The sequence below is a fragment of the Arctopsyche grandis genome, chromosome 13 (assembly GCF_051622035.1).
Source record: "Arctopsyche grandis isolate Sample6627 chromosome 13, ASM5162203v2, whole genome shotgun sequence".
NCBI classification, from domain to species: Eukaryota; Metazoa; Arthropoda; class Insecta; order Trichoptera; family Hydropsychidae; genus Arctopsyche; species Arctopsyche grandis.
The window spans coordinates 11,617,930-11,642,021 of record NC_135367.1 but is presented as its reverse complement, the minus strand read 5'-3'; the positions used below and the strand labels follow the sequence as shown (position 1 = coordinate 11,642,021).

Here is a 24,092-nt window from a genome sequence, read left to right as displayed (position 1 = left end):
TAATTTCATAAAATCGCTTAGTATTACTCAACCGAATATATCAAGCTCATAAAAGCTTCAAATTGAAAATGGCATAAAGTCGCGATAGATTGCACCCAATTGCCTCAAATTAAGTACACTTTCAATTAATTGATTGCACTGATGACTCAAAATCCACCAATACTGCAGAAAACTCCGACTGCACATCCTTGAACGTAATGGATCCACACAGTCCTAAACGACACGAGCAACATCTCTAACGATCGACCGATTTGATGATGATGATGATCGCCGCGGTGGCGGCGACGGCAACGACGACCACGGTGATGATGATGATGATGATGATGCATACACGTCTTTGACGCAAATAGGAAACAATGTATGCATTTTATTGGTCGTGTGACACACATATCGAGTGTGTGTGTGCGCAGACGGGGTCACAGGGCGACCAGATTGCAAGCAACGGTGCAACGACCAAATTGCACCGCACCAACACACCAATTGTCGCTTTTTCGATTAGTCAGCGTCTGGCCGACAACCCGCATGTATGTATGCCATCGCCGTGCCATGCACAACAACAGGTACTCTACCTATCCGATATAACATGTATGTATGTATGTACTCATATATGTACATACATACGTAGGAATACTCTTCGATCGATCCATCTATCGCCGTCTCTGAGAAGCGCAAAATCGTATCAAAAAAATACCACCCCCCCATTTACAAACGCCCCTTTCATCGCATTAACCGGTTTAATGGATTGTAAATAGCTGCGTTATTAGTGGAGGCTTACTTTTTCAATTTCATTCAAGGGAATATATTAGGGTATGTTTAATTTGGAATTACATATGTATGTAGAGTTGGGGAGATAAAAGTTGCTGTTGCATATATGATACCTACATACGTTAATTAGTTGGTAAAAATAGTGTTTGTTAATTGAACAATATAGGGGTTAATAAATAAAATTTCTATAATGATACAATGACCAGTAAAATCAGTCGAGTTAAACAAAAATAAGTATTATTTCCAAAGGATCCTGTCATAATTTATCGATATTATGTGACGAAGGCAATGAAAAGCTACAATAAAAATACTATTTTCAGGAAAATGATTGACATATGCTCGAAAGTGGTAAAAATAATCAAGCTCCAATTTAACAAAAACTTTTCAAAAACAAAACTCAATTGTGAGCGAAAAATAATAAATTACCACAACGTTGTGACGAAAAAAAAGAAACTTCTCATCCAAAACACACTTCCCAGACACATATTACACAATTTTCGATTCACACCGAATTGGAAATCGACGAATAAGTCACACAGCGTTTGGGCGACCAGACAGACGACAGCCGATGACGTTTATCGAATGTAATCTTTTGACACTTTCACTCATACATATGTACGTCTGCGGAAATGTCACTCGCCGGTTACCTTTGTTAGACTATTCTCACGAAAAAAAGACCCAACAGTTTGACTACCGCACAGAATATACACAATAAAAAAGCCAACATGTCAAAATTTAAGATCAATAAAATTTTCATTTTCACAGATATACAAGCGACCGAGAAAAGAGAGAAAGAGAAAAAAAGTAAAGAGAAAAGATCCGTGACAGCAGACGGGAGTATGAGTCACGGTAGTCAGTGGCTCGCTAGCACTACACGTGTAGCGGGTAGACACACACACACACACACACACAATACAAAATAATGACGGCAAAACACGAAACCGGGAAGAATCGGTACGTAGTCGTAGCAAACAAACACAAACAATGCACGAGCCATCACATCACACAGAGAGAGAGAGAGAGAGAGAGATAAATGTAGAAGTGTGGAGACGTGAGTGTGTCCTTACTTGTGTATTGTTTATGTGGCATTCGGTCGTGATGCGGTCGCGGCCTGTGTCCAGCGCGCGACTTGTCCAGTTTACTGAGCCGCGGAGTCAGCCGGGACGCGTACTGAGAGTGAGTTCGGGTCGAGAGGATGACACCGCGGTGGCGACGCGACGAGACACGACGGATCGAGCGAAAGTCGAGATACGAAAGACCGAAACGGGAGACGGGAGACGAGAGACGAGAAACGCGCGAAAAGACGAAAGACGCGCGTCAAGTCGAGTGCGCGCCGTTAGGCCGACTGCGCGCCGCGGCCGCAGCCGGTTTGAATGCGCGCGCCGCGCCGCTCCGCTCGTCGGTGCCGTTCGCGTTTCGCGTCTCGCGCCTCGCCTCCCGCGTCTCGCGTCTCACCTCTCGTCTCTCGCCTCTCGTCTCTCGCTCGCTCTCGTGTCTCGCGCCACCCGCCCCGCATAGCGGCGTCCCGCTCTGTCGCCTCGCCTCGCGTCGCGTGTCGCGGATTTTCCGTGTGGCGACGAGCGAGCGCCAACTTTCGAAAAGGACGCGCCGACCACTTTTCCCGCCGATCATTTTTGTTTCGTTTCGAATTCGAATTACATACATACATATGTGCCATGCGACTCACATGCGACCGGACGTCCGCTTTTCTATTTTATTACAAATCGACTGTGCTCGAGTTCTGGAAAACTCCTATTGGAATTTTCCTTGGATTCTGATTCATTTTCACCGATAATCGATCCCACTGTATCGATGTCTTAAATCATAATTTACAGCCGTTCACCGTCCACTGATGAATGCCTCACGAACACGCTTCCACTCCCTGCGGTCTTTCTTTTAGTTTTTACCCCTTTACATTCTCTCAGCTACCATTCTAGAACTTCTTTCGTCCATTCTTCTAGCTACGTGACCCGCCCACTGTCATTCCTACATCTCTAATCTATCCAAAATACTCGCTACCCTTGTCATATTTCTCACCCACGTATTCCGCTTCCTATCTTTCCTCGTTATGCCGATCATATAGCGTTTCATACTTCTTAGAGTGCAATGAACTTTGTTTAGCAACAACGTGACAAATTCCTAAAGGTTTTTTTACTTGATTCTTCTTTACTAATTTTATTTATATTCTGGTTTATTTATGTTTTTGTTTACATAGTTCGCTTGTCTTTTCTCTTGTTGTTATTGTAATTTTAGTATTTTATATATTGTCACCGTAATTTTATTGTATTTTTGTAACTAGTGACAAACTCCTAAGGTTCATTTGCTTTGCAGCCTTCCCAAATACTTTTAAATAAATAAATAAATTTTGGTTCAATAATTCAACCGTCAGATATCCTACGCGTTTATAAAAATAAAGTAACAATTGAGAAGTTTAACTTAATAGAAAATAAATAAAAAAAATCCAACAAAAGCATCCGCTGTCGTCCAATCATCATCGCGAGTAGGAGTATACAATTTTTTTTAAAATATAAAATCAGTAAAAAAGAAAATTCTCTTTATTTTAATTTTTTTTTATTTTAATTAATTATATATATATATATATATATATATATATATATATATATATATATATTTTTTTATTTTTTTATTTTTATTTTATTTTACATATATACCAGGAAGGCCTTACAGGTAAATCCCAATGCGCCTTCCTGGCCAATTACAAATACAAATACAGCATTTTTATTATAAGTCGTTGAATTGCGAGACACTGAAAAAACTCGCAAATTAACGAGACATCTATGAATTGTACATAAATTTTTATTGTACATCAATCAAATTTTTCAAATAGTGGTGACATAGTAGGTAGGAAGGATTTTTAGCCAATTTTTTTTTCCGGGAACCGTTTCAACAATGAAATCAGAGAAAATTGGCAAACTCTGATAAGGAAACGATCAACCTGAAGTCACAAATCCAGGTCTGACCAACAGCATACTCTGAAAAATTCATTTTCATTCAGGGATAGAACCCGGCACCTTCTTGACGGTAAGCAGAAGCTTAACGTCCGAGCTATGCTGCTGGCATAAATAAATGTATTATCTATCAGTATCTCGATTCGAGAAATTTAAGCCCAAAAAGTTGCCCGAGTTGATTTACTACGATTTGCCGAGATACGTACATAGTATATTGACACTCGATTAATAGACGTATTTCCTAAAACTGACCTAAGACACGCCATAAAATATAACAAGCCAATAAATCAATAAACTACGAATAGCAGTCATCCATGTATCTGAAATAGACAGATTATATTTGTACGAAGATTTATTTTTAATCGGTAATAAGTAATTCATAATTTAACTTGAATACAAAAATTAGATATCAATCATCAAACCAATCATGTAGATAAGATCAATAAAATTGTAGACTGCTTATTTTTATTAAAATAAATTATATTATATACGTATTAACCTTGAGCCTAATTGGAAGCGAAGTAAAAACTGCAGTTATTAAAATTAATAAAAAAATAACCGTTCGAATGGGAAAATTTGATTCATTCTACTTGAAAACAATTACTTAAATTGAATTACATACATAAGTATGAAAAAAAAAACAATAGGTGCACAAAAGCCTCATATACGCAAAATAACAGTGAATAATATAATAAAACGGTGAATCGATACTTTTAGAACGCAATGATTTCAGTCTAGACCAGCGATTTCCAAACTGGGAGGCGCGCCTCCCTGGGGAGGCGCGGGCTATTGCCAGGGGAGGCGCCAAAACTTTTTAATAAAAAAATAATTTTCATACCATAATATCTACAAATAAATAAAACTTCATATCGTAGCTTAACAGTAAAAATTCAATGCATGAATGTTTATTTTTATTTTTCTGTAATTTTTATATACACATTTAATTAGCAACCCTTCAAGAAGAAAACCAACATGAAGAGGCACATCTTGCCTATTTGGTTGAAATTTTTGGAAAATTGAGCGGTTTAAATAAATCAATGCAGGGATCACAAATACATCCACTTGTTCAAAAAGACAAAGTAAAAGCTTTCATTAAAAAGTTGAAGTTATGGAAATCAAATTTACAAAAGAATGAGTTGGATATGCTTTCACTTTCCAAAGATTTCTGGGCCACAGCCAATATTAAAGAAGGTAAAAATCGTTTTATTGACCACTTGGATGGTTTAGTGCTGCATTTTTCCAATTATTTCAAAGACCTTGATTTCTCAAAGTTTTTGTGGATACAGATTCCATTTAACTACAATGAAGAAGACGAATTCGAGCTGACAACCATCGAAAAAGAAAAATTGATAGAATTATTATGCGATAGCTCACTAAAAAAAAAGTTTCAAAATGAAACCATAATAAAATTTTGGATGAATCTTAGTGGAGAGTATGAATCTTTGTATTGCAAAGCAATGCAAGTGCTTCTACCGTTTGTAACGTCTTATTTAAGCGAAACGGGTTTTTCGGCACTAGCTGCAATGAAAACCAAATATCGAGCCAGGTTAATATCCGAAAAGGAGTTACGAGTGGCACTCTCCATATTGCCCCCAAGATTTGATAAACTTTGTGCCAATAAACAACAACATCCTTCACATTAAATTTTGATGTGTTAGATTTAGTTTAATTAGTAATTTAATATAAAAATAAATATACGTGTTCGTATAAATTTATGTTATAGCAAAACCTTTTTATTATTCTGTCTATTGTAGTGTTCAGTATTTTGTTTTAAATAAAGTTTTATTATTTAAAAATAAAAGGTAGGGAGGCGCGGAAAAAAAATTTTTTTTTAGGGAGGCGTAGTAGCATAAAGTTTGGAAACCGCTGGTCTAGACGTAACGATAAAAAATATACATCGAAACACCAACAGGATGGTCAATGTCAAAAAAAAAAAAAATGTTATCGCCTTTTTTATTATTGTTACGACAATGATCATAGACAATTGATCGTACACGAAGATTTACTACCAATCACCAGACGGAACTGTGACGAAATGATAACATAAATTACTCCGTTTTATATTTATGTACTTTTTTTTCACTAGAAATGTTCACAATCATAAATGTATGTAAACTTTGATCAATTTTTTGGAGACTTCAATTAGTAAGCTGCAACCGTATATCATGAAATTTAAAACACGTAACTGTACGTGTGTAGTGAAAGCAAACTATTAACAGTATGGTTTAGAAAACAGTTCATTAAATTAATAAAAAATGAATTCCGTATTGAAACCATTCCAAAAATGAACTCAGAAATACTGACCATTATAAGTTCGAAGATCTGACTGACTGTTTAAGTTGAACTATTTTCATATTGATTTTCCGATTAAATTTTTGTTTATCACAAATGACTTGAAAGTTTCAATTCCAAAATACGGCGAAATCAACGTCCGCAAGCGTTGACGGTTCAACATAAACTATTTTATAAGTATGTATGTATTTAAATATAAAATATGGACGCCGGCTGTTTTGACGCGATAAGAGTTATCACGCGTATCTCGGTTAGCACTCGAATCAGAATGCATTTATGTCACTGTCTGTGTCTGGTGAGGCTCTTTATCTGTACAAAGAACCGTGACTTATTTGTTCCAGCAATAGAAAGAAAATCGTAGTATTAAAACGGTGTTTGTATTATACATGTAAACAAATTAATTGATAAATCAAATGTTATTAAGACGTACTAAGCATTTACATATTGCGAACATACATACGTCAAATTTCCATATTTACGCAATAAAAGACGCCATTGCGGAAATGTACTTTGATTTCGTAAGATATTTGACTTTGAATATTTCATACATAAAATGAAACTTTTAAATATAATATTCGAAAATCAAAATCAAAGTATGGAAATCATTAGAAACCACGTTTATGTATCGTTGGCAAACACCGAAAATCCATTAACTACCATATTTTGTAAAATTGAGTTATACGTATGTATGTATGTAATATCGGTTTTATCATGGTAGATAGAATATGTACATTTTATCAAAAGTTATGTTGAAATGTCTGTGTTTTAATTGGTCTTAAGATTAATATTTCATTTAATAATACAAATAAAATAATGATAAATATTATAAACTTACTTAAAACAAGTTCGTGCGGTTTTCTGATTTTTCGTAAAATAAGAACTGCCCACAGAAAAAATAAAAACAATTGAACATTATTTTTTTTTTAACTCGTCTTATATATGTATGTTCATTTGTTTTAAAAATTGAATTGTACGCAAAGTTCGAAAGTCTACGGAAATACCCGACTGTCTAATCGGAAGAAAATCATCGTTTTTCGCGCACGGTTTTCGTATGTGCAGCTTTATCACCCGAGGTATGGCCATCTTTTAATGGATGTAATGATGTTATCGTTACAGAGAATTTAAATATGATATGCTATATTCATATAAATATCAAACTTTTTCTTATAAAAAATCGTTCTAGCAAAGCTAACAAACAGTATATAATTTCGGATGAGAATATCTCGAGACGATTTTCCGGATTTTCCCAATTGGAACGCTATCGATCCCGCAGCAATTTATCGCGAGGTGCGGTCGAGAGGAGGCGGGGGATGGGGTGGGGGAGACGAAGGGTGGGGTGGGTGGGGTGGGTGGGGTGGGTGGGGTGGGGCGATGGGCGCCGAGGGCAGATCTGTCAAACGTCAGGCTGGGCAACGGAAGCGGCGAATGGCCATAACCTCACACGTCGCCGGGTCACATTTGGGTTGGCGCGTTTTCACCAGACGCCGTAGCATTTATCGGCCGATCGATACGCGGCTATAGGTGAGAAGGAAAATAAGGGTAAGAAGGGCGAGAATCGCTTGAAGGGTGAGAATGTGAAACTCACCTTGCGGTGTGAGCAGGGGCAGAAGCAGCCACAGCCACAACGCAGCGGCAGCCGCAGCCGCGCATCTCCCGCCACCGGCTACGGCCACACGACACGCCACTCCACGCCACGCCACGCCACGCCACCCCACGCACCACACGCCACACGCCACACGCCACACCACCAGACGCGGCGGCGGCGCGCGCTCCACTGCCCGACCCCGACCTCCCTTCCACACCCTCACCCTCAACCCCTCGCCCCAACTCCTCGACCCACCCTTAACCCTCCAGCCACCCCTTTCCCACCCCCTCCCGCTCGATACTCGCGTCCGGCCGACAGCTTCCGACTTTGAATCCCGACCACTCAACCCTCACTCGCTCCACACTTGACTCTTCATTTTTTGATCCCCAATTTTTATCGGACCCCAAAATAATCAAAAAATATTAATTAAATAATAATTACTATTTTTTTAAAATCCTAATTATTAAAAAAAAATCCGCACCTTTTTTATATATTAGTGCTTCCAATCCTGGGTGGTTACTTCAGCACCGGGATTGCGGTGCTGGGAATTTTCGATCTAGGGATCCCGATGCTAGGCACCGGGAAATCAAATGTATGAGAAAAAAAAGTTCAATTGCATTTTGCAAACTCTCCTGATGTTTCACGCAAAAAATACTTCCATATTGGCGTCGGTTCAAGTCACTAAAGTCACTAAAAGTCACACAAGTCACTAAAATCTCGATCACGGATCATGCAGTTGAGCACAAAATTTGCGACATAATTCAGGCCGGTCATACCATTTCGTGGAAATGGCTCTGAGCAAACAAATGGACTATGACTGTCATTGTTTATCCCATCATTGTTCGTTATATAATGTTGTTTAATTTTTTAATATTGTTTAATTTAATATTTTATATCCCATCATTGTTCGTTATATAATGTAAAAATAATATTTTTAAAGAAATTTCAGCCAGCACCGTAATCCCGGTATTCAGACTAGTTTCAGCACCGGGATTCACGGTACCAGAAAACACCGGGATCCCGGGATTGGAAGCTTTACTACATATATAGGTTTTAAATAAGCTGAATTTGCAAGGCAAACTTAATCATTAAAAATAACAAACAATTCCGATTCCGACATTTTCCTATAACCTGACCGATTTAAAAAATGTCAAATCGGTTTTTCCTATTTTGGTTCGTCGTAATTTCACCAAACAAATGGATGAATTGGCTAATTGGCCAATTTCTTTAATACAGTTGTACATATATGTAACGAAGGATCATACTTATTAGACTTTATCCAGTGGTGGATTTACTTCGCTAGGGGCCCGAGTGGTTACAAATGTATGGAGGAGCCCTATATGTATACGAATATAAACATATATCATACATAAAAATAAAATAAAGCTCCTCTTTGTCTGAAGCGAAAATAAGAAATCAGCAACTTTGTAGTGAAAAGTCTGACTATGAGAAGGTTGGAACTAGAATGTCCGATTTAAACTGATTTAAATCAACGATTTCCAACCGTCGTTCGCGGATTGAAAACTTATTTCGTTTACCGAATGAAGACCGTTCTTAATGCGTTTTCGGATATGCGTACGTGCGTACACTTTTATTATCGTCTGCGATATTTTGAGAAAGCAGTAAAAGTAAAACGTTATTTGCACACCAAGTTCAAGGCGAGAATGCTGAAGTTCCTGCTATAAATAAGTTCTAGCCAATAAGTGCAAATATGGAGCTTCTCGGAAATGTGATGCAATTAGTAAAATAACCAATGCTTTTGAGCAAACGAACACTTTTTTCTCTAGAAAGTGAATTAACTTTCATTGTGTCGTTATTGGATTGATAAAGAAAAACTATAGTAATTCATCGATAAAACTGAGCAACAAAAAAAATGCAGTAGCGAAATCTTATCAACCTTTACTAAATTTAACCTACCGAATTCGAATATGAAAATGATTTTTTTGGCTTTATCTCGTTTAAAAGATATGAGCGTTTAAAAAAATGGGCAATTTTTACAGATGCGCTTTTGCAGTCTTTAATTCAAAATATTTCATTTTTGTGCCAAAAGTGAGTACTGCAATCAATAATCACATGTTTTTTCTATTGATTGTGATTTTTTATTGCTTTGTAATTTTAAATCTAAAACTATTGTAATAAATAAATATCATGTACATCGTGAAAAAGCTATTTATATTAAAGGAGAAGGAGATTTTTAATAATTGACTAACACTAGACAGCTATTATGTAAATTGCATCTACATATATCATTACAGTCATAGATTTGTCGAAAATTTTCCCCTTCACTCGAAGAAAAACTTTTCCATAACACCGCACGAAACAATAAGATTGCTAGTCACCGTTTAAAAGTAACGCTCGAAATTTACATATGTACATACTATACATATGTATTATGTTTGATATTACAAAATTGGTGAAAATAATAATAATAGTTTGTAAAAAAAAGCATTGCATATCCAGTAAATTCGAATATATATTTAGAATTATTATAAAGACAAAAAGGTTGAAGGTTAAGAAGGTAAGTTTAAGGAAATTCTATACCGGGTTGATTTTATGCGATTTTAACTAAGTAATCGGATTAAATGTAGTGCCTTTATGTATTTGTAAGTGAATTTAAAATTCGAATTACGTATTTAGTATCCTATGAAAATTTAAATACGAAAATTGAACGATATTCATGTTTTTATTTGAACGCTTGGCATTTGTTTTCTTTTTCAAGCCGATATAACAATTTAATACGTACATAATTGCAATAAAAAATTTCATTTTATAATATTTGTATTATCCATTAAAATCATCGAGTGAATTTTGTGACAGTAAACATAAATGTAAATATATATAATCTGTCTCCAGTTTGTTAACATTCGTGATTAGAATTACGCGCGTTTGAAAGATTACCGCTTAGGAATCTACGACAACAATGCAGACCGATCCAGCATACGATAAATGATGAGTGTCGGTGGGTGATTTATTATATATATATATACGTTACGATAAACGGCGCTGGGGGCGAAGCCCCCGGGGTGCCGGAGGCATCGTGGGCGCTGGGGGCGAAGCCCCCGGGGTGCCGAAAGCATTGTGGGCGCTGGGGGCGCCGGAGGCGTCGGCGGCGCTGGGGGTGAAGCCCCCGGGGTGCCGAAGGCATCAGGGGTGCTGGGTGTGGTGCGGCCGCCGGAGGCGTCGGCGGCGCTGGGGCCGAAGGCCCCGGAGCGACGGAAGCGCCGGGGGCGAAGGCCCCAGGGTGCCGGAGGCGTCGGCGATGCACAAAATGTAATTCGTAATTCGTAATCACTTCGTAATTTGTCATTCGTAATTCGTGCATCAATTTCTTTCCGAAACCAGTCGATTCAATATCTATAACTTTATTTTTATTCGAGTTTCAATTCCTTTTCGAAACCACCCGTTGAAATCAACGGGTCCAACACTAGTAAAATGTATAATTTCGAAATATGAACATATTTGATTAATAAATTGCAATCGTTTGTCTGCATATTAATTTTCATTTGTTTTCAATAATTTAAGTATCACTTTTATATGGCATATTGAATACTTTTATGTGGAAATACTATGTGTATAATAATATATTTGCAGTTTTTTTACTGTGGTGCATTGAAGATGATTATGGCACAGGTGCTCAAATACTTGCTATGGAGACTTCTAGCGGTGTGTAAGTTTCTTATATAATTTTTTTTACATAAAACTATACATACATATGTATATTAGTTATATTATGTGAATAAATAATTTTAAATAATTCCATTTGATATTGTTTTAGCAACAACACAGGTACGATTTTATCATAATGACGTGATGGTGGTATCAAAGTGTAAGCATATTAGGTACATATGTATTTTATGATTATTTATTCGGGCGTTTATGGTGGTTACTATTTAACTCGATTTATTTAATTTTTAATTTATACTAGGAAGGCCTAACAGGTAACTCCAATGTTCCTTCCTAGCCAGAAACATTAGACATTTGATACAAGTATTATACAAAGTAAATACATATCAATTAACACCCACAGAGACATCTCTGGTCAAATTTGTAAATTTGCAGCATTTTTAAACAATTTAGCGAAATTCAGTAAATACATACATTCAAAGATACATTAATGGTCAGATTTGTAAATTTGCAGCATTTTATACAGTTCAGCGGAATTCGAGATTGCTGGAAACTCGAGATTTGCGAGGAAATGGGTAAGGTTACCAATTTTTTGGGATCGTTTCAATGAAAATCAGATAAATTGGTAAACTGTGTTAGGAAACGATCGACCTGGAGTCACAAATCCAAGGTCTGGCCAACAGAAACTAGTGGGATTTGAACCCGTGACCACTCTATTCAAAAGCATTAATTTGCGAAAAAATGATTTTATTCAATAGTCAATTTATATACTATTAGTATACAAGATACGTTGCCAAAAATTGAGGAAAATTTTCCTCAAGTATGTACATATGTACATAGATATTTTCCTAGCATATTTACTATTTTAATTTTTACTTTACCTATGTATGTATGTATGTATGTATGTAAGTACTTACATACACATTATGTAGTGTCGATTGATGAAGATTTGTAATCGTGTAAAAATTCGACCTCGAGATTTTTTTTTTGTTACTACTTTACATAAGGCAAATAACACTGTTCGACAAGAAATATGGTTCAGAAACGACATATGACTTTTCTTATAGATCTATATCACTTATATCACTGGGCACAGTGAACACGAATCTGGTAATAAAAAATGTTGATTAGCTCGAGATTCGGAGATAGATGTGTTTTTTAAATCGCGCGATTTTTCTATATCTTGGTGTTGTTCGGTCGATGTCTCAACATCTGTCAATTTCCTGTTCAAAATGAATATTGGAATCTATAGTCGGGTATTTAATCTTTCATTTGTAGTACTTTTGACTTCAAACTTTTTTACAAATCTCTCTAAGTAGTCGTCCAATACAAATCAAAAGTCAAAAGTACGTACTTTCACTTGGGATTTTTTCCCATTGTTAATACTATTTTATATTGAGTATTTTCTATTGAAACATGTTTATTGGGATAGTGTTGGCTGGCCACACTATTTTTTTTTCGTTTAAAAAGGTTAATTGGAAGTGCGCTGATTTTAAATCGGTAAAATTGCGAGCTAAAATCTCGTACTATTATTTACTCGTATTTACATGAATCTGAATTGAATTAATAGGGATAATATATTAAATTGTATTTATATGAGAATTAAATAAAATTCCACTTAGAAAAATCATATTTCGACTATTCTTGTGGATTAATAACAAAAATTCGTTTATTTTATCGAATTAACAATTAACCCTTAACAAAAACAAAAAATAGTGTTCCCAGAAAACTATCCCAATAAACATGTTTTTATAAAATACTGTTTTTATAAATTTAAAAATATAAATAAATGTTATTATAAATTTTTAAAAATACGTACTTTTGACTTTTGATTTGAATTGGACGACTACTTTGTAGATTTGAAAGCTGAAAGATAAAATACCCGACTATAGATTTCAATATTCATTTTGAACAGGAAATTGACAAATTTTGAGACATCGACCGGATAAAACCAAGATATAGAAAAATCGCGCGATTTAAAAAACACATATATGTATGTATCTCCGAATCTCGAGCCAATCAACATTTTTTATTACCAGATTCGTGTTCACCGGGCATAGATCTATAAGAAAAGTCATATCTCGTTTCTGAACCAAAAAAAAAGTCGTCATTTGTCGAACAGTGTAATTGATCAGTTGATTTAACTATTTATGTACATATATGTATAACCAGCAACAAAGCTTAGTGGCAAGCGTATAATGTTATCAACTAGGGGGTAATGGGTTAATTTCTTGGCCTGGTATTGCTGGCCAGACCTTGGATATACAGGTATTCCACGACTTACGACGTAGATACGTTCCTGAACCTCGGTCGTAAGTCGAATCCGTCGTAAGTCGAGGAATATATTTTATTTTTCGGTGATTTTACTTACTTTTATTAATACAGTAATTCAAATGAATTCATATTTAAATTTAAAAAAAATTAAACATCTAGATCATCCGTACTTATTAATTATAAATTATACATCCTCATCACTTATCACATAAATACAATTCATTTCTTCATCTTCAGTTTGAGATACAGTCGTATTAGTTTTTTTGAAAAATGTGTCTAATTTTGTTTGAACAGTATCCTGTTTTTTTTCTCTATATATTTCTTGGTAGCATCCATAATTTCAAAATTTTGTATTCCTTGATTAATTAAATTAAAAGCAGCAGCCATTTCTTTCAATACAAATTTTTTCAGCGGTTCCGCAGATGTGATTGATTCATTTTCATCAATATCCTCTTCTGCAACCATTTCAGTTTCAAGATCTATAATTCTGCATTGGTTATACCTTCTGAATCATTTTCAAGAAGTTGGTTGATGTCTTCGTTATCTACGTCAAATTGTAGACGTTCACTAAATTGTACGATTAGGTTAGTAATATCCTCGACATTTTTTTCTTTTTCGTATATGGAAAGAGAAACGGGTTCAAATCGATTCGTGAGTTTTTTCCATATTCCGTACATATGTATGTACATGCTGAAGTAACTTCTTAAGCCGTTAAAGGGTCCATCCCTTATCTATTTTTCTTATAGCATGAAGGATATTATAATTTTTCCAAAATTCTTGAAAGTTTTTCCTTTTTCTATTGCTTCAATGCGTTGCGCAAATGTAATTTTTAAATAATGAGCTTTAATGGAATTCGCTTTTCAATCTTGTCATCGATCCAAATCACTAGTAATTTTTCCATTTGTTGAATGGGTCCGAGTCTTTTTTTATTTATTATTTTATATTTAATTGACAAAGACCCTTTAACGGCTTTACGAATTTTTTCTTTATCTTTTAAAATAGTGGAGACCGTTGAATGTGACAATTTCAAATTATTTGCCAAGTCCATCACTTTTTTACCACTATCATATTGTTTTATCACTTCAAGTTTCATTTCTAAGTCTATCACCTTTCTCTTTTTTTTAACAAGAGTTTCTTTATCAGTAATTATCACGTTTCTTTATCACACATTATAAATGTTCTTATAAATAAAAATTTGAACACTAATCAACACGAAATTGAGAAAATAAACATCCTAAAACAATAACGAACAGTTATGTAACAAACAGTAACGACCGTATGAGTTTGTTACCGTCGTGCGATTGGTGACGAATCCCAAAGGAATGAGAAATAACTTATTTTTAAAACTACTGCGATGTTTCATTTCTTCCGAAAGAGAATTCCCCGTTTTCATAACTCACATCCGCTTGAGATTTATCAATCAATTTTTGAAAAATAATTAATTAATAAAAAATATATTATTTTTTTCCGGTCGTAAGTGCGAACCGTCGTAAGTCGAGGACTACCTGTATATATATCCATACGTATGTATACATATCAAATCCTTTCTTTTAACAATCTTTTTGTCAGGCGACGACATACTGATGCTATATTCTTCTTTAAGCTCATAAATGGTTTCCTTGATTGTTCTGATTTACTGAATAAGGTTAATTTCAGAATCCCAGTTCGGTACTCTAGACGCGTTGCACTCTGCACGTTGCACGTTGCATATTTTTATCTGCAGCGCGTTTATCGTATGTTTAACGGAGAGCTGAATGAGGTATTTCCCTACATCAATTCAAGTCTAACATCAAGAGAATCTTGACCGATTGATTCATTTCTTCTCCTATTCTATTTTTCCAATATTTCCAATATTTTTATACTTTATTTTAGTTATGTAATGTGCTATTTAATCATATTATAGCTTTTATTCTTTTCCTTTTCATTTGTTTATTTTGTATTTACCTTTTTCATTTGTTTTATATTTGTAAATTTCAATTTCTTCTTATATTCTATTTTACAACCTTTTCCAAATATTTTAATACTATACTTTAATTATGCAATGTTCTACATATTTTGTCATACCTTTATTCTTTACTTTTTAATTTGTTTTCCTTATATTTATCTTTTTCATTTTTGTAAAAATCTATTATTGGACTCGGATGTTACATATATTATTTATTTACTATTTGTTTTTTTATACATATCTATGTACATCCTGTCTGTTGATTTTTCAATTAATAAAATAAAAATAAATAAATAAATAAAATGAATATCTCTCCAAGTCGATCCTTTCCTATCAGAGTTTGCCAATTTATCTAATTTCATTGTTGAGACGGTTCCAAATAAATTGGTAACCTATCCTCATTTGTCACCATTCTTTGAATATAATTTCAAATTTATAATAATAATGTAATACATTTATGTACATACATATGTATATAAAGTACAAATTTGGCCATAGATGTTGCCTTGGGCAAAACCCGTAATAGCACCACGGTAAATATAACTTAAAAAAAATAAGTAAATAAACATATCGGTAGATTTAATTATGTATACATACATATATGTATGTACATGAGTATGTATGTTGGTCCGAAGCGAAAAACGTGAATTTTGGATTTTCATCGATTGACCTAATGGAAAATTATCGTTGTATCAAGAGAACGTTAAATAAATAATTAAAAAATATTCGTTTTTACACAATGTCCTGTGTCTCCAAGCAAACAATTTTTCAATTTTCCAATCCAACCAACCAATCAAGTGGGTTTTATTCATATATCTCTTTTTCTAGAATATTGTCGTTTTTTTCAAGTATTTAAAAAAATAAACAATTAACAATAATGTATTTCAGTTTAATTAAGTAAATTATGATTAGTTTTAGTTGATAATTTAAAATTGAACGAGAATTCAAATTTGCCGTTTTGTCCGAAAGTCCCCATACAAAGCACGCCGCGCTCGCAATGAGTGTTTTTTTTTTTCATGTTCTTGTGATTGTTTAGAAATATTGAGCTTCCTTGGGTGTACATATACATATATGTATGTATATTCAAATTAAAGGCAAATTTTCAAAATTTTTTCCGAGATAAATCGATTGGTTGGAGGCGCAGGACCACGTTTAAAATCGATGATTTTTTTCGTATTTTACGTTCTCTTGATACGACGATAATTTTCCACTAGGTTCATCGATGCATATCCAAAATTAGCGTTTTCGCTTCGGCTTAATCTATGTACATACATACATATGTATGTATATGCATATTGTATGAACATGTAAAATAAAAATATTAATACAACATAAAAATTCTCAGTAAAAAGATTACGTCTATAGTCCAGTCATTGCAAATAGCATGAATTGTAAATTTGTTTATTTTTTTATGTGTTTAGATAGATGGTTTTTTAGTCATATTTATTTACCTATGTATGTATATTTCCACCAGTCGTTTTAGAATTGCATGTGCACGCTCGTGTATGAAACGAGTTTAGTGCAATAAAAATGACGCGATTACATCATAGATATGTATATTATATGTACATATTCATCATTCAAATATTTAATTAAAATTTTCACGTCTAGTTTGTTTGGTTCGTCATTGTAACACCGATCGGCCATTATTATTGACGCCACTGTACCCGCGAATACTTCGATAAACTTCCATGATTAAGTATGCTTTTCGAATTTCATCAAAATATTATTACACGCAATTAATCACTTCTTTGGCGAAAATTGTTTAGACACATTTATAAATTTGATGTGAGGTATGTACATACTTTCGAATATATCCTACGTATTGTGTTTCGACGGTGACGCTTTAGAATCACGAACCTAAAACAATGAAAATAAATGCATATTAAATCAGAGAAGTAGACAGAAGTTATGCTTATATAAAAAAAGTACATAGTTGAATTTGTGAACAAAAACATTCCTACTGACGTATCGTATAACTGGGAAATGCTTCAAATTTCGTTTGAAATACTTTCAGGTCGACAAACCGTGAGGTGTTTTTACATGCGGACTTTCAGGTATTCCAAACTGAAATGTCAAAAGTGGCATTGCAATTTTGAATCGTTGCGCGGTTGAAATTAAGTCTCCTCTGTCGCTATTGTATGTGGAATGACGAATTTGAAAGTCGTTCGAAGGGTGTAAAAGAAGTAGACGATGATATTCCGGTGTAGAATGGGAGCGTTCGTTTTAGTACACGATTCACGGTTTAAAATCCCTGAATTATTCGTTTATCTAATTTGCTTGTCTGTCTGCAGCTGTCATCCCATTGTTTGTGTTTATCAGGTTAAAACTGAGTCTACGGGCGGACATTGGCCCCGTGGCTTAATGATTTTGGCGATTTAGCAAACTATACTCTATGTGTGCACTAAATTGTATAATATATCTATATGTATATGTATAGGTACATACGTATGTACGTATTTACATATTTACAAACGGGCCGAAACAGGTTTGCTTCATTATTTATATATTAGTACTTTTCATGTACATATGAGTGCATTTGAAAGACGAACATTTGGCTGAATTATTTTGATTAAATTTGCTTTGGAATGTGTAAATATTTTTTTTTTGGTAAAAAAAAATTGTACTAAACAATAGACAAAACTATGTAACTAAATCACACGCTTTATATTCCGAAAGGCTAAATTTGCACATAAAAACAATACATTTTAAATTAGGTTAGGTTAGGTTTAATTTAATTAGACATCAGGAAATTCTTGTATAAAACCATTTTATTTCACGGTAAGATTTGATGATAATAAAAGCTTCTAAATTACTTAGTTTATTTTGTTTTTAGTGCATAAACCATAGCGAAAATAATTTGTTTGTCATGTAAAAATGTTGTAACTACATACATACATATTTACATGTTTTTGAATTTTTTTTTCGTTGAAAATTTTGGTTTATTTAATATTTTTATTAACCAAAGGAAATAAAATTTATTATATGTAATGCAATACTAACTCTCAATTCATAAATTTATTCTAATTTCGTAATAATAAGATTTGTTTTTAATCTGATATATAATTTCGAAAGAGACTGCATGCAAGCTTGTATGTAAGTATTTTTGGTTGGGAAAATCGAAAAAAAGTCAAAGTTTCTATGACGACGATTCGATTGGTTGAATATAATTTTTTTTCGATTCAAATAAATTTAATAGAAAAACAAATGAATATTTACAATGAGATTCGCCATTTTTAAGCTGTTTATATTACAAATGCTGAGCGAAGCCGGGTAAAACAACTAGTTTTATATATTTATATAATTGAGCCACTGTATTTGAAAGTGGCGGAAGTCCAAAACATCACATATTTCAGTTTCTTACTTCACAAACTGATATCACTACTTTTAATTCGACATTTCCAGAATATCTGAAAAGCAGAATAAACTTATTACAAGCTACCAGTATTTTTAAATATTTTAAAACGCAAAAAATTATATTTAATGTTTTACGAGATATTTCTCGATATGATGAAAAGTGGACTTACGCCATTTACAAATATAATGGCTCAATTATTTAATTGCATTTTAGGTGAGGAAAATTTATTTTCAAATGAATTGTGAATATAAAAATAATTTTCAAAATTATACACGTATCAGAATGTTTTCTGATGTTATGAATGTTCAAAGATGAATCACGCAAAACACTGACATCCGATGAAATTTAATTTATGAAATGGATTCTGAAAAGTGCGTGGTTTGACACAAAACAGTACAGGCACGTTCATTCTTCGCGAGTGCACGCGATAAACGGACAAACACGTCAGACATGTTTGACTTCACGAAGTGTCAATATTTATATCGACGAGGCAGTTGTGCAATCTCACCCACGTCTGCTCGGCATCCGGTGTCGAAGGGGTTAAAAAAATTGCCGCGTTTTCCCGGCAAAAGCGCGAAGGGGGATTCGGACGGGGGAGACAAGGTCAGACGGCGGAAGTGAAAGCGATTACAATTAGTGGGTGCGTCGAAAATAAACATATTCCAAATCGGTCCCACAGTTTGGGACGCGCTCGGCTCGGCCGGAGCCGCTCGCTTTCTCTGACCCAGACGGGCGGGCGGACGCGACCCGTCGGATGTTTAGTCTTGTTTCTGCACTCGTTTATCTGCACACAGATGCAACGCCGTGCACCTATCGTCTCTCATTATGTCTGCGAGCTCGTCTGCTCTCACTCCAGCATAGGCGGCGATCCAAGGCAATATTGCTTTTAAAAATGCATTCCCTTCTTATAAAGGTCTGATCGCACTATGCGTCTGCGACAGAACGGCAGCGTGCGGCCAAATATTGTTTGTATGAAATTGTATGAGATATAACGCACTACGCGTCACGCGACAGAGTTGCCTTTTGTATCAACTTGCCGTGTTGTGTCGTGCTGCAGCAGTCGACGGCCGTATAGTGCGGTCAGACCTTAAATATGTATGCTTTGTCAGTAGGAATTTAAAACTGCATACTAAGTACATATGTATTATATAGATGTACTTTTCAAATTTCCTTATTTGCCTGTTTTCCGATGAAAGGAGAACTTGAAACGACAATAGTCAAATTACGAAATATTGAAATATTCATCCCTCAGTTTTCAGTTTCAGCAAAATTAATTTTTTTCATTTAATTTGAAACAGCATTTTCATGTAGGCAGTGGTGTAGTCGGGCCAGGTCACCGCCCTGGTACTTATTTTTGAGTCAGGTCGCCGCCCTGGTACTTATTTTTGAGTCAGGTCGCCGCCCTGGCACTTTGATTGATATAAACATTGTTTTTCGAGTACAATTGTATTCCAAATATTGTGAGCAGACTCTCGTTCTAGCACTCGATGACCACAATAGTAATCTGAGCTCATTCAAAACATAAAAGACGTTTAATGAAATTTATTGGATTTTTTTTTTATCTAAAACCACTCAAAACATCGAAAGAAAATGAATAGTCATTTTTTTTATAAATATTTGAACTACCAATATTAGGATACAACCTTTTTTTTTAGTAAGGAAAAAAGCGGGAGGGGGGTCATAAAAATTAAACACCGACCTGGTTCTTTTTCTTTTTTATTTAGCACTACACCACTGGATACAGGTAATGTATGTTTTCAATACCCTAGTATTTTCGTTTAAAATCATTTTTTACATGTGGTCTAATACATTTGTCCACGGCTGTACATATAATATATACGGGAGGGGGGGGGGGGGTGGTAAAAATTAAACACCAACCTGGTTCTTTTTTTATTTAGTATTAAACCACTGCATATATGTAGGGACAAAAATAAATATCCAACTGATTGAAGTCATTCGTTTGTTTAATTCTAAAAATTCTATTCGATCTGATTTTACAGAAGGCATTAAAATATATTTATGAGATACATCTGGACCTCAATGTAAGAAGAGTCAGTGTCAAATGTTGATAAATTAAAACCAAGTATTATTAAGTACTTGAAAATTATCATATTTTTAGGCTACGTCATTAACATTGTAAAACAAATGAGATATATGTATGATGAGTAGTGTATATATGTATGTATGTATGTCAATATAATAATGCGACATAATTTTCATCAAGTGACAATATTTGACAAAATGTGACAATATGACATATTGTACATGTACCAGGGCTGTGGAGTAGACTAATTTTTAAATTGTTTCACTCATAATTCTTTTAAACGTATAGTTCGAATTACCAATGTTCAATAATTGTAAGTTATATATTAAACGAAGAATGATTTCTTTTTTATGAAATTTTATTGATCTTATTTGATTTTAGTTTGACGCTTCGGCTCCAGTCACAATATTTGAAATGTATGTAAGCTTTCATTCAAAATCATCGGATCAAGCAACTTGACACTCTGACTTGACATCGGTGCCTTTGAAGTTCCAAAAATATAAATAAAAATAAGTAATTTTAATAATAAGCGTTGTGATAAAATAAGGCTAAATAATTAAATGTAAAATTCTCAGTTATGCAAAACATGACGTTGATAACGATGAATCAGAACCTAATTAAAACTAAATTATATTTAATTACGAGTAAAACAAAGAGATTATGGCCGTTGATTTGGGCATCAATTCACATCAAAAATTTTAATTAATCAAATAAAAAAGAAGCACCGTACGGTTTTATAGCTCGTTGAATATGCGATTTTGAAAGACAGGATGCTGATAATATCCTCGAGATTTTCTTTATTTATGGCAGCTTGCTGAAAAGATATATGGGATTTGCATTGGTCGCTTTTTTTCGCAAAAACACAGCAAGGTCAGCCAAACGTGTCGGATTAATAGTATTACCGAATTTTATAATTGGATAAGTCTGTCTGTGTATCGAGCGGAAAACTTTCGCTTCGTTTTATCACTGTTTAATATTTAGATTGAAATATGACAATGTTTTCTTTGAATAAACGTTTCTGGTTGACATTTTGTTAATTTTTCATTCGATACAATCATTTGTTTTAATTTCATAATGTTTTGTCAGTATACTCACATTATCAACATTCATATGTGTTTATGCTTGTTGATAATGACATTACTCATCGATAATTCAATTGCAAAACTATCTGTGCTGTCAAAGTACATATTATATTATATTATATTTTCCTAATCGTATAACTTCACTGTAAATACTCAACGCTTCAATTGCAATGTAAATAAATTGATAATATAAATCGTCTGGATTAGGTCGCTTTTTGATATATAAAAAAAAATTATATACAACGTTCTGTTTTATTTCGACAGGTCAAATTTTATTATATCAAATTGAACTGTGGAAAAATTAAAAAAATCTTTGCTCATGTTTTTTACCCTTTTTTTTGATTCTCAGTAGATTTTTGTTTCTTTATTGAGTTTTATGTGTTATTTTAATTTTTTTATAATGTTTCGGATACATCATCAGTTTAGGTATTATTAAAAAATAAATGAAATTAAAAATACGTATATATTCAATTTCAATTTCGATTTTGATTTTAAAGTAATTTATTTAATCAAAAATTTTATTTTGAATACTTTTTAAATTAATTTTAATAAATCCACTGGCTTAAGTTTTTATTCTGTACTGAAAAATTGTTTATAATTAAATAAAATCAAAAATCAATTCAATATAAAACGCACTTGAGATAACTTTTGTGGTCCAATTTTTTCAAGTGTTAATTATGTATATTAAATTATCATTGCACGATAATTTAACGGATATTAAAAACCTGTAATTTAGTTTTTATTCCATTACCATAACTTACTTCGTTCGGAAGCTACAACTAATAGTGCTTTCAACTAATAGGTATATTTTTTGTGCTCACTTTCAAGCATAGCATTAAATAGCACGTGCATCAGATGATTACTCAGTTTTGACCGATTTAAATTAAATAAACCGTTAATTTTCCCCATTAATTATTCAGGTAGAATAGATATGATGTATACTATGTAAAAAGACGCTATAGTTTAGTACGTCAAGAGTTCATACATAGTGTGGGTTCCGCATTCTTCAGTCTGCCGTTTCCAGTCAACGACTCATAAATCAGTGCACTGGTTAGCGCCAGCACGTGTCGGAAAAATATACACGTTTTTCCACACAATTTTCCACAACGTGTGACTAATTTCATACTATAAATATTATCCACCCGGTCCGCCGACCGAGAAAATATTTAGTAAATTATCGACGAATCAACCGCGTGCTGAAGCGATGATTCGATCATCCTAATGTTTCAACCAAGAAGGTGTATAGCGATATTTCCTGGAATGAATTATTAATTCAAAACGATCGCCCCATGACTGACTAATGACCCAAATTTTAAAATTGCACTAAAAAGCAATAATAAAAAATTGCCACACTTGAACGCAAATTGGGCAAAAATCGTCGAATGCACCGTAATGGTATATTAATTAGAATTTGTGCACATTTTTTTTCGCGCGGTACATTCAATGAAAGAATATATCCTTGGGGGGACTGCATTATCTAATTGTGCATTGTTGCATTTCGTAAAGTGGCCAATTTGGGTAACCTTCGCGGTGTGGTAAAATGCACAGTTCGACCTTGATTACCGTGTAACTACTAGTTAGTTGCACCGATTATGTTTTGCGTCGAATTCGCGTTGCACTTTTCTTTTCTTTTTGTTTTTTATCACTCAATTCACTTTGCCTCGTGTTTGTTCTGATCGTTTTGTTTGTGATCACAAAAGACTTGTTAGTGTCACAAAAATGTGTAAATCCATTAAGAGCGAGTGGTGAGACGGCTTAATTGCCACACTTAAGTATCAACATCGTGATCTGATGTGTTAAACGATAATTTTATAAATCACTCTGAATGTTGCACTTTCCGTATAATGTATCCACTATATAATTGGTCAATACTAAAAATTAGCCCATACGTACGATGAATTTTTCATGTCAATGAAATGCACATAGTATGTAGGTAATATCGTAGATGTATCAAAGGAACAGAACTAAGACTGACTGAGTATGAAACTGAGATTGATTTAAGATTATAATTTTACATTGGTACAGTACTCAAAATATCTAGGGAAGATACAATATATTTTTATTAAAATTATATTTTGAGAATATGTATATTTATACACGGTCGTAGCTAGGATTTTTTTTAGGGAGAAGGGGCCTAAATCACATTGGCAACCC

At 34.0% G+C, this 24,092-nt stretch overlaps 2 protein-coding genes and 1 long non-coding RNA gene across 5 annotated transcripts in view; 2 read left to right on the top strand and 1 right to left on the bottom strand.

Annotated features, from left to right (window-relative positions):
* Positions 1-24,092, bottom strand: part of LOC143921171 (uncharacterized) — an 895,047-nt gene that overhangs the window by 481,356 nt on the left and 389,599 nt on the right. The window lies entirely within an intron of this gene.
* The window catches only part of LOC143921164 (uncharacterized), a 754,379-nt gene that overhangs the window by 341,806 nt on the left and 388,481 nt on the right, over positions 1-24,092 (top strand). The gene's annotated exons all lie outside the window — the stretch shown is intronic.
* Positions 1-24,092, top strand: part of LOC143921169 (uncharacterized) — a 194,605-nt gene that overhangs the window by 24,434 nt on the left and 146,079 nt on the right. The window contains exon 2 of one of the 3 annotated variants that reach the window (XM_077444339.1): positions 11,203-11,274. The exons of the other annotated variants lie outside the window; for them this stretch is intronic. The gene's annotated coding sequence lies outside the window, so the exon portion shown is untranslated. The remainder of the gene's footprint in view (positions 1-11,202; positions 11,275-24,092) is intronic. 3 annotated transcript variants of the gene reach the window in all.